The sequence below is a fragment of the Oncorhynchus gorbuscha genome, linkage group LG07, assembly GCF_021184085.1.
Source record: "Oncorhynchus gorbuscha isolate QuinsamMale2020 ecotype Even-year linkage group LG07, OgorEven_v1.0, whole genome shotgun sequence".
Lineage (NCBI taxonomy): Eukaryota > Metazoa > Chordata > Actinopteri > Salmoniformes > Salmonidae > Oncorhynchus > Oncorhynchus gorbuscha.
Genome location: NC_060179.1, coordinates 15,038,620 through 15,052,548, shown reverse-complemented (window position 1 = coordinate 15,052,548; position 13,929 = coordinate 15,038,620). Strand labels below are relative to the sequence as shown.

Genomic DNA, 13,929 nt, shown 5'->3' with positions numbered 1-13,929 from the left:
GCGGCCCTCCCAGCCTGCTTTAGCCGGGACGGGGTGAGGGGAGACCCAGCAGCCCACTGTGGTATTGTCTCTCTGTTGGTGACACCGACACAAACCCGGTATTTGACCTTGAGACCAACTGGGTGTTATGACTTGAAATACGTTTTTTTGTCCGTGAGTCCACGGACCCGTGTGCGTGTATGTGTAGGCCTGTACGTGTGTGTCATGCTCAAACGCATGAATTTAATAATATCTCTGCAACACTGCGTGACAGGATACGATTATGTGGTGTGTGTTCTTGATCGTGCTCGGTGTTTTGGCCTGCACACTCAGCTGCTGCTGCTGCTGCTGTTTATGATGATGATGATGATGATGATAATGATGATGATTTGGGTGGGTTTTTCTGGCGACGATTGAACAGATTCAATCTCAACCAAGCGGATTAACCAATGGAATTCGGAGATTATTTTGCAGCGCGTAATTGTCAGATAAATTGTGCATTTAACTCTGTGTTATATAATGTTGACGTATATTATTCATATACATTGTCTGCACTATAGATTGCTGTCATCGCTCCTGATGCATGTTGTGTGCGTGGTTTGCATCGTGGGCTAGTTTGTTAGAGACGCACTGCTGAACGTCAAGAGCCAAATGGGGATGTTTGCCTGTCTTCTATTGCAGCCAGTAACCTATTTTTAATGCTATGATTATTGGATCCCAAACCCAGCTGTCCCTCCATAGACTGTTCATCAGAGCAGGACCAGGACAGGACAGATAGTGATGGAGATACAGGTGCTGTACTGGAGATGGACAGATGAGGAGAGGTGCAGATTGATATAGAGAGAGGGGGGGTGTACAGATTGATATAGAGAGAGGGTGGGGGTGTACAGATTGATATAGAGAGAGGGGGGTGTACAGATTGATATAGAGAGAGGGGGTGTACAGATTGATATAGAGAGAGGGGGGTGTACAGATTGATATATAGAGAGGGGGGTGTACAGATTGATATAGAGAGAGGGGGGTGTACAGATTGATATAGAGAGAGGGGGTGTACAGATTGATATAGAGAGAGGGGGTGTACAGATTGATATAGAGAGAGGGGGTGTACAGATTGATAGAGAGAGAGGTGGGTGTACAGATTGATAAAGGGAGAGGGGGTGTACAGAGTGATAGAAGGAGAGAGGGGGTGTACAGATTGATAAAGGGAGAGGGAGGTGTACAGAGTGATAGGAGAGAGGGGTGTACAGATTGATAGAGAGAGAGGGGGTGTACAGATTGATAGAGAGAGAGGGGGTGTACAGATTGAAAGAGAGAGAGGGGGGTGTACAGATTGATAGAGAGAGAGGGGGGTGTACAGAGTGATAGGAGAGAGGGGTTGTACAGATTGAAAGAGAGAGAGGGGGTGTACAGATTGAAAGAGAGAGAGGGGGTGTACAGATTGAAAGAGAGAGAGGGGGTGTACAGATTGATAGAGAGAGAGGGGGTGTACAGAGTGATAGGAGAGAGGGGTTGTACAGATTGAAAGAGAGAGAGGGGGTGTACAGAGTGATAGGAGAGAGGGGTGTACAGATTGATAGAGAGAGAGGGGGGGGTGTACAGATTGATAGAGAGAGAGGGGGTTGTACAGATTGAAAGAGAGAGAGGGGGTGTACAGAGTGATAGGAGAGAGGGGGTGTACAGCTTGATAGAGAGAGAGTAGGGGTGTACAGAGTGGTAGGAGAGAGAGGGTGTACAGATTGATAGAGAGAGAGGGGGGTGTACAGATTGATAGAGAGAGAGGGGGTGTACAGATTGAAAGAGAGAGAGGGGAGGGGGGGGTATACAGAGTGATAGGAGAGAGGGGGTGTACAGATTGATAGAGAGAGAGGGGGTGTACAGTGATAGGAGAGAGGGGTTGTACAGATTGAAAGAGAGAGAGGGGGTGTACAGATTGATAGAGAGAGAGGGGGTGTACAGATTGATAGGAGAGAGGGGGTGTACATATTGATTAAGGGAGAGGGGGGGTGTACAGAGTGATAGAAGGAGAGAGACGGGGTGTACAGATTTAAAGAGAGAGAGGGGGGTATACATATTGATAGAGAGGGGGGTATACATATTGAGAGAGAGAGGGGGGTATACATATTGAGAGAGAGAGGGGGGTATACATATTGAGAGAGAGAGGGGGGTATACATATTGAGAGAGAGAGGGGGTGTACATATTGATAGAGAGGGGGGTATACATATTGAGAGAGAGAGGGGGGTATACATATTGAGAGAGAGAGGGGGGTATACATATTGAGAGAGAGAGGGGGGTATACATATTGAGAGAGAGAGAGGGGGTATACATATTGAGAGAGAGAGGGGGGGTATACATATTGAGAGAGAGAGGGGGGTATACATATTGATAGAGAGGGGGGGGTATACATATTGATAGAGAGGGGGGTATACATATTGAGAGAGAGAGGGGGTATACATATTGAGAGAGAGAGGGGGGTGTACATATTGATAGAGAGGGGGGTATACATATTGAGAGAGAGAGGGGGGGGTATACATATTGAGAGAGAGAGGGGGGTATACATATTGAGAGAGAGAGGGGGTATACATATTGAGAGAGAGAGGGGGGTATACATATTGAGAGAGAGAGGGGGGTATACATATTGATAGAGAGGGGGGTATACATATTGATAGAGAGGGGGGTATACATATTGAGAGAGAGAGGGGGGTATACATATTGATAGAGAGGGGGGTATACATATTGATAGAGAGGGGGGGGTATACATATTGAGAGAGAGAGGGGGGTATACATATTGAGAGAGAGAGGGGGTGTACATATTGATAGAGAGGGGGGGTATACATATTGAGAGAGAGAGGGGGGTATACATATTGAGAGAGAGAGGGGGGGGTATACATATTGATAGAGAGGGGGGGTATACATATTGATAGAGAGGGGGGGTATACATATTGAGAGAGAGAGGGGGGTATACATATTGATAGAGAGGGGGGTATACATATTGAGAGAGAGAGGGGGTATACATATTGATAGAGAGGGGGGTATACATATTGAGAGAGAGAGGGGGGGGGTATACATATTGATAGAGAGGGGGGTATACATATTGATAGAGAGGGGGGTATACATATTGATAGAGAGGGGGGTATACATATTGAGAGAGAGAGGGGGTATACATATTGAGAGAGAGAGGGGGGTATACATATTGATAGAGAGGGGGGGGTATACATATTGATAGAGAGAGGGGGGGTATACATATTGAGAGAGAGGGGGGTATACATATTGAGAGAGAGAGGGGGGTATACATATTGAGAGAGAGAGGGGGGTATACATATTGATAGAGAGGGGGGTATACATATTGAGAGAGAGAGGGGGGGGGGGTATACATATTGAGAGAGAGAGGGGGGGGGGTATACATATACATATTGAGAGAGAGAGGGGGGTATACATATTGAGAGAGAGAGGGGGGATAGAGAGAGGGGGTATACATATTGAGAGAGAGAGGGGGGATAGAGAGGGGGGTATACATATTGATAGAGAGGGGGGTATACATATTGATAGAGAGGGGGGGGTATACATATTGAGAGAGAGAGGGGGGTATACATATTGATAGAGAGAGGGGGTATACATATTGATAGAGAGAGGGGGTATACATATTGAGAGAGAGAGGGAGGTATACATATTGATAGAGAGAGGGGGGTATACATATTGATAGAGAGAGGGGGGTATACATATTGAGAGAGGAGGGAGGTATACATATTGATAGAGAGAGGGGGTATACATATTGATAGAGAGAGGGGGGTATACATATTGAGAGAGAGAGGGGGGTATACATATTGAGAGAGAGAGGGGGTATACATATTGATAGAGAGGGGGGTATACATATTGAGAGAGAGAGAGGGGGTATACATATTGATAGAGAGAGGGGGGTATACATATTGATAGAGAGAGGGGGGTATACATATTGATAGAGAGAGGGGGGTATACATATTGAGAGAGAGAGGGGGGTATACATATTGAGAGAGAGAGGGGGGTATACATATTGAGAGAGAGAGGGGGGGGGGTATACATATTGAGAGAGAGAGGGGGGGGGGGGTATACATATTGAGAGAGAGAGGGGGGGGTATACATATTGATAGAGAGGGGGGTATACATATTGATAGAGAGGGGGGTATACATATTGAGAGAGAGAGGGGGGTATACATATTGAGAGAGAGAGGGGGGTATACATATTGAGAGAGAGAGGGGGGGTATACATATTGAGAGAGAGTGGGGGGTATACATATTGAGAGAGAGAGGGGGGTATACATATTGAGAGAGAGAGGGGGGGGTATACATATTGATAGAGAGAGGGGGTATACATATTGAGAGAGAGAGGGGGGGTATACATATTGAGAGAGAGAGGGGGGTATAGGTATACATATTGATAGAGAGGGGGGTATACATATTGATAGAGAGGGGGGGGTATACATATTGAGAGAGAGAGGGGGGGTATACATATTGATAGAGAGAGGGGGTATACATATTGATAGAGAGAGGGGGGGGGGGCATACATATTGAGAGAGAGAGGGGGGATATACATATTGATAGAGAGAGGGGGGTATACATATTGATAGAGAGGGGGGGTATACATATTGATAGAGAGGGGGGGATATACATATTGAGAGAGGGGGGGTATACATATTGAGAGAGAGAGGGGGGTATACATATTGAGAGAGAGAGGGGGGTATACATATTGAGAGAGAGAGGGGGGTATACATATTGAGAGAGAGAGGGGGGGGGGGTATACATATTGAGAGAGAGAGGGGGAGAGAGAGAGGGGGGTATACATATTGAGAGAGAGAGGGGGGTATACATATTGAGAGAGAGAGATAGGGGGTATACATATTGAGAGAGAGAGGGGGTATACATATTGAGAGAGAGAGGGGGGTATACATATTGATAGAGAGAGGGGGTATACATATTGAGAGAGAGAGGGGGGTATACATATTGAGAGAGAGAGGGGGGGGTATACATATTGATAGAGAGGGGGGTATACATATTGATAGAGAGGGGGGTATACATATTGAGAGAGAGAGGGGGGTATACATATTGAGAGAGAGAGGGGGGTATACATATTGAGAGAGAGAGGGGGGGTATACATATTGATAGAGAGGGGGGGGGTATACATATTGAGAGAGAGAGGGGGGGTATACATATTGAGAGAGAGAGGGGGGTATACATATTGATAGAGAGGGGGGGGGTATACATATTGAGAGAGAGAGGGGGGGGGGTATACATATTGAGAGAGAGAGGGGGGGTATACATATTGAGAGAGAGAGGGGGGTATACATATTGAGAGAGAGAGGGGGGTATACATATTGAGAGAGAGAGGGGGGTATACATATTGAGAGAGAGAGGGGGGTATACATATTGAGAGAGAGAGGGGGGGGGTATACATATTGAGAGAGAGAGGGGGGTATACATATTGAGAGAGAGGGGGGTATACATATTGAGAGAGAGAGGGGGGTATACATATTGAGAGAGAGAGGGGGGTATACATATTGAGAGAGAGAGGGGGAGAGGAGAGGGGGGTATACATATTGAGAGAGAGAGGGGGGTATACATATTGAGAGAGAGAGAGGGGGGGGGGGGTACATATTGAGAGAGAGAGGGGGGTATACATATTGAGAGAGAGAGGGGGGGGGTATACATATTGAGAGAGAGAGGGGGGGGGGTATACATATTGATAGAGAGGGGGGTATACATATTGAGAGAGAGAGGGGGGTATACATATTGAGAGAGAGAGGGGGGGTATACATATTGATAGAGAGGGGGGGGGGGTATACATATTGATAGAGAGGGGGGTATACATATTGAGAGAGAGAGGGGGGTATACATATTGAGAGAGAGAGGGGGGGTATACATATTGAGAGAGAGAGGGGGGGTATACATATTGATAGAGAGGGGGGGTATACATATTGATAGAGAGGGGGGTATACATATTGAGAGAGAGAGGGGGGTATACATATTGATAGAGAGGGGGGTATACATATTGATAGAGAGGGGGGTATACATATTGATAGAGAGAGGGGGGTATACATATTGAGAGAGAGAGGGGGGTATACATATTGAGAGAGAGAGGGGGGTATACATATTGAGAGAGAGAGGGGGGTGTACATATTGAGAGAGAGAGGGGGTATACATATTGATAGAGAGGGGGGTATACATATTGATAGAGAGAAGGGGGTGTACAGATTGATAGAAGGAGAGAGAGGGGGGTGTACAGATTTAAAGAGAGAGAGGGGGGTGTACAGATTTAAAGAGAGAGAGGGGGGGGTGTACAGATTTAAAGAGAGAGGGGGTGTACAGATTTAAAGAGAGAGAGAGGGGGGTGTACAGATTTAAAGAGAGAGAGGGGGTGTACAGATTGATAGAGAGAAGGGGGTGTACAGAGTGATAGAAGGAGAGAGGGGGGTATACAGATTTAAAGAGAGAGAGGGGGGTATACATATTGAGAGAGAGAGGGGGGTATACATATTGAGAGAGAGAGGGGGAGAGTATACATATTGAGAGAGAGAGGGGGGTATACATATTGAGAGAGAGAGGGGGGTATACATATTGATAGAGAGAGGGGGGTATACATATTGAGAGAGAGAGGGGGGTATACATATTGAGAGAGAGAGGGGGTATACATATTGAGAGAGAGGGGGGGTATACATATTGAGAGAGAGGGGGGGTATACATATTGAGAGAGAGAGGGGGTATACATATTGAGAGAGAGAGGGGGGGGTATACATATTGAGAGAGAGAGGTATACATATTGATAGAGAGAGGGGGTATACATATTGAGAGAGAGAGGGGGGATAGAGAGGGGGGGTATACATATTGAGAGAGAGGGGGGGTATACATATTGAGAGAGAGAGGGGGGTATACATATTGAGAGAGAGAGGGGGGGGTATACATATTGAGAGAGAGAGGGGGGGGGTATACATATTGAGAGAGAGAGGGGGGGTATACATATTGATAGAGAGAGAGGGGGGGGTATACATATTGATAGAGAGGGGGGTATACATATTGATAGAGAGGGGGGTATACATATTGAGAGAGAGAGAGGGGGTATACATATTGAGAGAGAGAGGGGGGTATACATATTGAGAGAGAGAGAGGGGGGTATACATATTGAGAGAGAGAGATAGAGGGGGGTATACATATTGAGAGAGAGAGGGGGGGGGTATACATATTGAGAGAGAGAGGGGGGTATACATATTGAGAGAGAGAGGGGGGGGGGTATACATATTGATAGAGAGAGGGGGGGTATACATATTGAGAGAGAGAGGGGGGTATACATATTGATAGAGAGAGGGGGGGTATACATATTGATAGAGAGAGGGGGGGTATACATATTGAGAGAGAGAGGGGGGGGGTACATATTGAGAGAGAGAGGGGGGGTATACATATTGATAGAGAGGGGGGTATACATATTGAGAGAGAGAGGGGGGGTATACATATTGAGAGAGAGAGGGGGTATACATATTGAGAGAGAGAGGGGGGTATACATATTGAGAGAGAGAGGGGGGTATACATATTGATAGAGAGGGGGGGTATACATATTGAGAGAGAGAGGGGGGGTATACATATTGAGAGAGAGAGGGGGGTATACATATTGATAGAGAGAGGGGGAGTATACATATTGAGAGAGAGGGGGGTATACATATTGAGAGAGAGAGGGAGGGGGGGTATACATATTGATAGAGAGAGATAGGGGGGGTATACATATTGAGAGAGAGAGGGGGGTATACATATTGAGAGAGAGAGGGGGGGTATACATATTGATAGAGATACATATTGAGAGAGGGGGGGTATACATATTGAGAGAGAGGGGGGGGGGTATACATATTGAGAGAGAGAGGGGGGTATACATATTGAGAGAGAGAGGGGGGTATACATATTGAGAGAGAGGGGGGTATACATATTGAGAGAGAGAGGGGGGTATACATATTGAGAGAGAGAGGGGGGTATACATATTGATAGAGAGGGGGGTATACATATTGATAGAGAGGGGGGTATACATATTGAGAGAGAGATATTGAGAGAGAGAGGGGGTATACATATTGAGAGAGAGAGGGGGGGGGTATACATATTGGAGAGAGAGAGGGGGGTATACATATTGATAGAGAGGGGGGGTATACATATTGAGAGAGAGGGGGGGTATACATATTGAGAGAGAGAGGGGGGGGGGTATACATATTGAGAGAGAGAGGGGGTATACATATTGAGAGAGAGATATTGGGAGAGAGGGGGTATACATATTGAGAGAGAGAGGGGGGTATACATATTGATAGAGAGGGGGGGTATACATATTGATAGAGATACATATTGATAGAGGGGGGGTATACATATTGAGAGAGAGAGGGGGGTATACATATTGAGAGAGAGAGGGGGGTATACATATTGAGAGAGAGAGGGGGTATACATATTGATAGAGAGAGGGGGTATACATATTGAGAGAGAGAGGGGGGTATACATATTGAGAGAGAGGGGGGTATACATATTGAGAGAGAGAGGGGGGTATACATATTGATAGAGAGAGAGGGGGTATACATATTGATAGAGAGAGAGGGGGGGTATACATATTGAGAGAGAGAGGGGGGGGGGGTATACATATTGAGAGAGAGAGGGGGGTATACATATTGATAGAGAGGGGGTATACAGAGAGGGGGTATTATTGAGAGAGAGGGGGGTATACATATTGATAGAGAGAGGGGGGTATACATATTGATAGAGAGAGGAGGGGGGTATACATATTGATAGAGAGAGAGGGGGGTATACATATTGAGAGAGAGAGGGGGGGTACATATTGAGAGAGAGAGGGGGGTATACATATTGAGGAGAGGGGGGGTATACATATTGAGAGAGAGAGAGGGGGTATACATATTGATAGAGAGGGGGGTATACATATTGAGAGAGAGAGGGGGGTATACATATTGATAGAGAGAGGGGGGTATACATATTGAGAGAGAGAGGGGGTATACATATTGAGAGAGAGAGGGGGGTATACATATTGAGAGAGAGAGGGGGGTATACATATTGAGAGAGGGGGGGTATACATATTGAGAGAGAGAGGGGGGGGGGTATACATATTGAGAGAGAGAGGGGGGTATACATATTGATAGAGAGAGGGGGGGTATACATATTGAGAGAGAGAGAGGGGGTATACATATTGAGAGAGATACATATTGATAGAGAGGGGGTATACATATTGGGAGAGGGGGGTATACATATTGATAGAGAGGGGGGATAGAGAGAGGGGGTATACATATTGATAGAGAGAGGGGTATACATATTGATAGAGAGAGGGGGGGTATACATATTGATAGAGAGGGGGGTATACATATTGAGAGAGGGGAGAGATAGAGAGGGGGGTATACATATTGATAGAGAGGGGGGTATACATATTGAGAGAGGGGGGGGTATACATATTGAGAGAGAGGGGGGGTATACATATTGATAGAGAGGGGGGAGGGGGGTATACATATTGATAGAGAGAGAGAGGGGGGTATACATATTGATAGAGAGAGGGGGTATACATATTGAGAGAGAGAGGGGGGGGGTATACATATTGAGAGAGAGGGGGGTATACATATTGAGAGAGAGAGGGGGGTATACATATTGAGAGAGAGAGGGGGAGAGAGAGGGGGGTATACATATTGAGAGAGAGAGGGGGGGTATACATATTGAGAGAGAGAGGGGGGGTATACATATTGATAGAGAGGGGGGTTACAGAGAGAGAGAGGGGGGTATACATATTGAGAGAGAGAGGGGGTATACATATTGAGAGAGAGGGGGGGGGGGTATACATATTGAGAGAGATTGAGAGAGGGTATACATATTGAGAGAGAGAGGGAGGGTATACATATTGAGAGAGAGAGGGGTATACATATTGAGAGAGAGGGGGGTATACATATTGAGAGAGAGAGGGGGGTATACATATTGAGAGAGAGAGGGGGTATACATATTGAGAGAGAGAGGGGGGGGGTATACATATTGATAGAGAGAGAGGGGGTATACATATTGAGAGAGAGGGGGGTATACATATTGATAGAGAGAGGGGGGGTATACATATTGATAGAGAGAGGGGGGTATACATATTGAGAGAGAGAGGGGGGTATACATATTGAGAGAGAGGGGGGTATACATATTGAGAGGAGGGGGGGTATACATATTGAGAGAGAGGGGGGTATACATATTGATAGAGAGGGGGGTATACATATTGAGAGAGAGAGGGGGGGGTATACATATTGAGAGAGAGAGGGGGGTATACATATTGAGAGAGAGAGGGGGGTATACATATTGATAGAGAGAGGGGGGTATACATATTGAGAGAGAGAGGGGGGTATACATATTGAGAGAGAGAGGGAGAGAGAGAGGGGGGGTATACATATTGATAGAGAGAGGGGGGTATACATATTGAGAGAGAGGGGGTATACATATTGGGGGTATACATATTGAGAGAGAGAGGGGGTATACATATTGAGAGAGAGAGGGGGGGGTATACATATTGAGAGAGAGAGGGGGGTATACATATTGAGAGAGAGAGGGGGGGTATATACATATTGAGAGAGAGGGGGGGTATACATATTGATAGAGAGAGGGGGGTTGATACATATTGATATTGAGAGAGGGGGGGTATACATATTGAGAGAGAGAGGGGGGGTATACATATTGAGAGAGAGAGGGGGGTATACATATTGAGAGAGAGGGGGGGTATACATATTGATAGAGAGAGGGGTATATACATATTGAGAGAGAGAGGGGGGGTATACATATTGAGAGAGAGAGGGGGGTATACATATTGAGAGAGAGAGGGGGGGTATACATATTGATAGAGAGGGGGGTATACATATTGATAGAGAGGGGGGGGAGATACATATTGATAGAGAGAGGGGGGGGGGTATACATATTGAGAGAGAGAGGGGGGAGAGGGGGGTATACATATTGAGAGAGAGAGGGGGGGTATACATATTGAGAGAGAGGGGGGGGTATACATATTGAGAGAGAGAGGGGGTATACATATTGAGAGAGAGGGGGGTATACATATTGAGAGAGAGGGGGGTATACATATTGATAGAGAGGGGGGTATACATATTGATAGAGAGGGGGGTATACATATTGAGAGAGAGAGGGGGGTATACATATTGAGAGAGAGAGGGGGGGGTATACATATTGAGAGAGAGAGGGGGGTATACATATTGATAGAGAGAGGGGGGTATACATATTGATAGAGAGAGAGAGAGGGGGTATACATATTGAGAGAGAGAGGGGGGGGTATACATATTGATAGAGAGAGGGGGGGTATATACATATTGAGAGAGGGGGGGTATACATATTGATAGAGAGGGGGGAGTATACATATTGAGAGAGAGGGGGGGTATACATATTGAGAGAGAGAGGGGGGTATACATATTGAGAGAGAGGGGGGGTATACATATTGATAGAGAGAGGGGGGTATACATATTGAGAGAGAGAGGGGGGAGAGAGAGAGGGGGGTATACATATTGATAGAGAGAGGGGGGTATACATATTGATAGAGAGATACATATTGATAGAGAGGGGGGGGGGGGTATACATATTGAGAGAGAGAGGGGGGTATACATATTGAGAGAGAGAGGGGGGTATACATATTGAGAGAGAGAGGGGGTATACATATTGAGAGAGAGAGGGGGGTATACATATTGAGAGAGAGAGGGGGGGGGTATACATATTGATAGAGAGAGGGGGGTATACATATTGAGAGAGAGGGGGGTATACATATTGAGAGAGAGGGGTATACATATTGATAGAGAGGGGTATACATATTGAGAGAGAGAGGGGGGTATACATATTGATAGAGAGGGGGGGGTATACATATTGAGAGAGAGGGGGTATACATATTGAGAGAGGGGGTATACATATTGATAGAGAGGGGGGGTATACATATTGAGAGAGAGGGGGGTATACATATTGAGAGAGAGGGGGGGGGTATACATATTGAGAGAGAGGGGGGTATACATATTGATTGATAGAGAGAGATAGGGGGGGTATACATATTGATAGAGAGAGGGGGGTATACATATTGAGAGAGAGAGGGGGGGTATACATATTGATTATACATATTGAGAGAGAGGGGGGGGTATACATATTGAGAGAGAGAGGGGGTATACATATTGAGAGAGAGAGGGGGGGGGGTATACATATTGATAGAGAGAGGGGGGTATACATATTGATAGAGAGGGGGGGTATACATATTGATAGAGAGGGGGGTATACATATTGATAGAGAGGGGGGGGGGGTATACATATTGAGAGAGAGAGGGGGGGGTATACATATTGAGAGAGAGAGGGGGGGTATACATATTGATAGAGAGGGGGTATACATATTGAGGGGGGGGGTATACATATTGATAGAGAGGGGGGGGGGTATATTGAGATAGAGAGGGGGTATACATATTGAGAGAGAGAGGGGGGTATACATATTGATAGAGAGATACATATTGATAGAGAGGGGGGGGTATACATATTGAGAGAGAGAGGGGGGTATACATATTGATAGAGAGAGGGGGGTATACATATTGATAGAGAGGGGGGTATACATATTGATAGAGAGAGGGGTATACATATTGAGAGAGAGGGGGTATACATATTGATAGAGAGAGGGGGGTATACATATTGAGAGAGATACATATTGAGAGAGGGGGGTATACATATTGAGAGAGAGGGGGGGTATACATATTGAGAGAGAGAGGGAGAGGGGTATACATATTGAGAGAGAGAGGGGGGTATACATATTGATAGAGAGAGGGGGTATACATATTGATAGAGAGGGGGGTATACATATTGATAGAGAGGGGGTATACATATTGATAGAGAGGGGGGGTATACATATTGAGAGAGAGGGGGTATACATATTGGGGGGGGGGTATACATATTGAGAGAGAGAGGGGGGTATACATATTGATAGAGAGATACATATTGAGGGGGGGGGTATACATATTGATAGAGAGAGGGGGGTATACATATTGATAGAGAGAGGGGGTATACATATTGATAGAGAGAGGGGGGGTATACATATTGATAGAGAGAGGGGGGTATACATATTGAGAGAGAGAGAGAGGGGGGTATACATATTGATAGAGAGAGGGGGGGTATACATATTGATAGAGAGAGGGGTATACATATTGATAGAGAGGGGGGTATACATATTGATAGAGAGGGGGGTATACATATTGAGAGGGGGGTATACATATTGATAGAGAGAGGGGGGGGGTATACATATTGATAGAGAGAGGGGGGTATACATATTGATAGAGAGAGGGGGGTATACATATTGAGAGAGAGGGGGGTATACATATTGATAGAGAGAGGGGGGTATACATATTGATAGAGAGAGGGGTATACATATTGATAGAGAGAGGGGGGTATACATATTGAGAGAGAGAGGGGGGTATACATATTGATAGAGAGAGGGGGGGGGTATACATATTGAGAGAGGGGGGTATACATATTGATAGAGAGGGGGGTATACATATTGATAGAGAGGGGGGGGGTATACATATTGATAGAGAGGGGTATACATATTGATAGAGAGAGGGGGGGTATACATATTGATAGAGAGGGGGGGTATACATATTGATAGAGAGATACATATTGAGGAGGGGGGGTATACATATTGAGAGAGAGAGGGGGGGTATACATATTGATAGAGAGAGGGGGTATACATATTGATAGAGAGAGGGGGGGGTATACATATTGATAGAGAGAGGGGGGGGGGTATACATATTGAGAGAGAGAGGGGGGTATACATATTGATAGAGAGATACATATTGATAGAGGGGGGTATACATATTGATAGAGAGAGGGGGGTATACATATTGAGAGAGGGGGAGGGGGGGTATACATATTGATAGAGAGGGGGGTATACATATTGAGAGAGATACATATTGATAG

The 13,929-nt window shown here is 45.9% G+C and overlaps 1 protein-coding gene across 2 annotated transcripts in view; it reads left to right on the top strand.

Annotated features, from left to right (window-relative positions):
• Window positions 1-13,929, top strand: part of LOC124039516 (disco-interacting protein 2 homolog C-like) — a 58,130-nt gene that overhangs the window by 685 nt on the left and 43,516 nt on the right. The gene's annotated exons all lie outside the window — the stretch shown is intronic.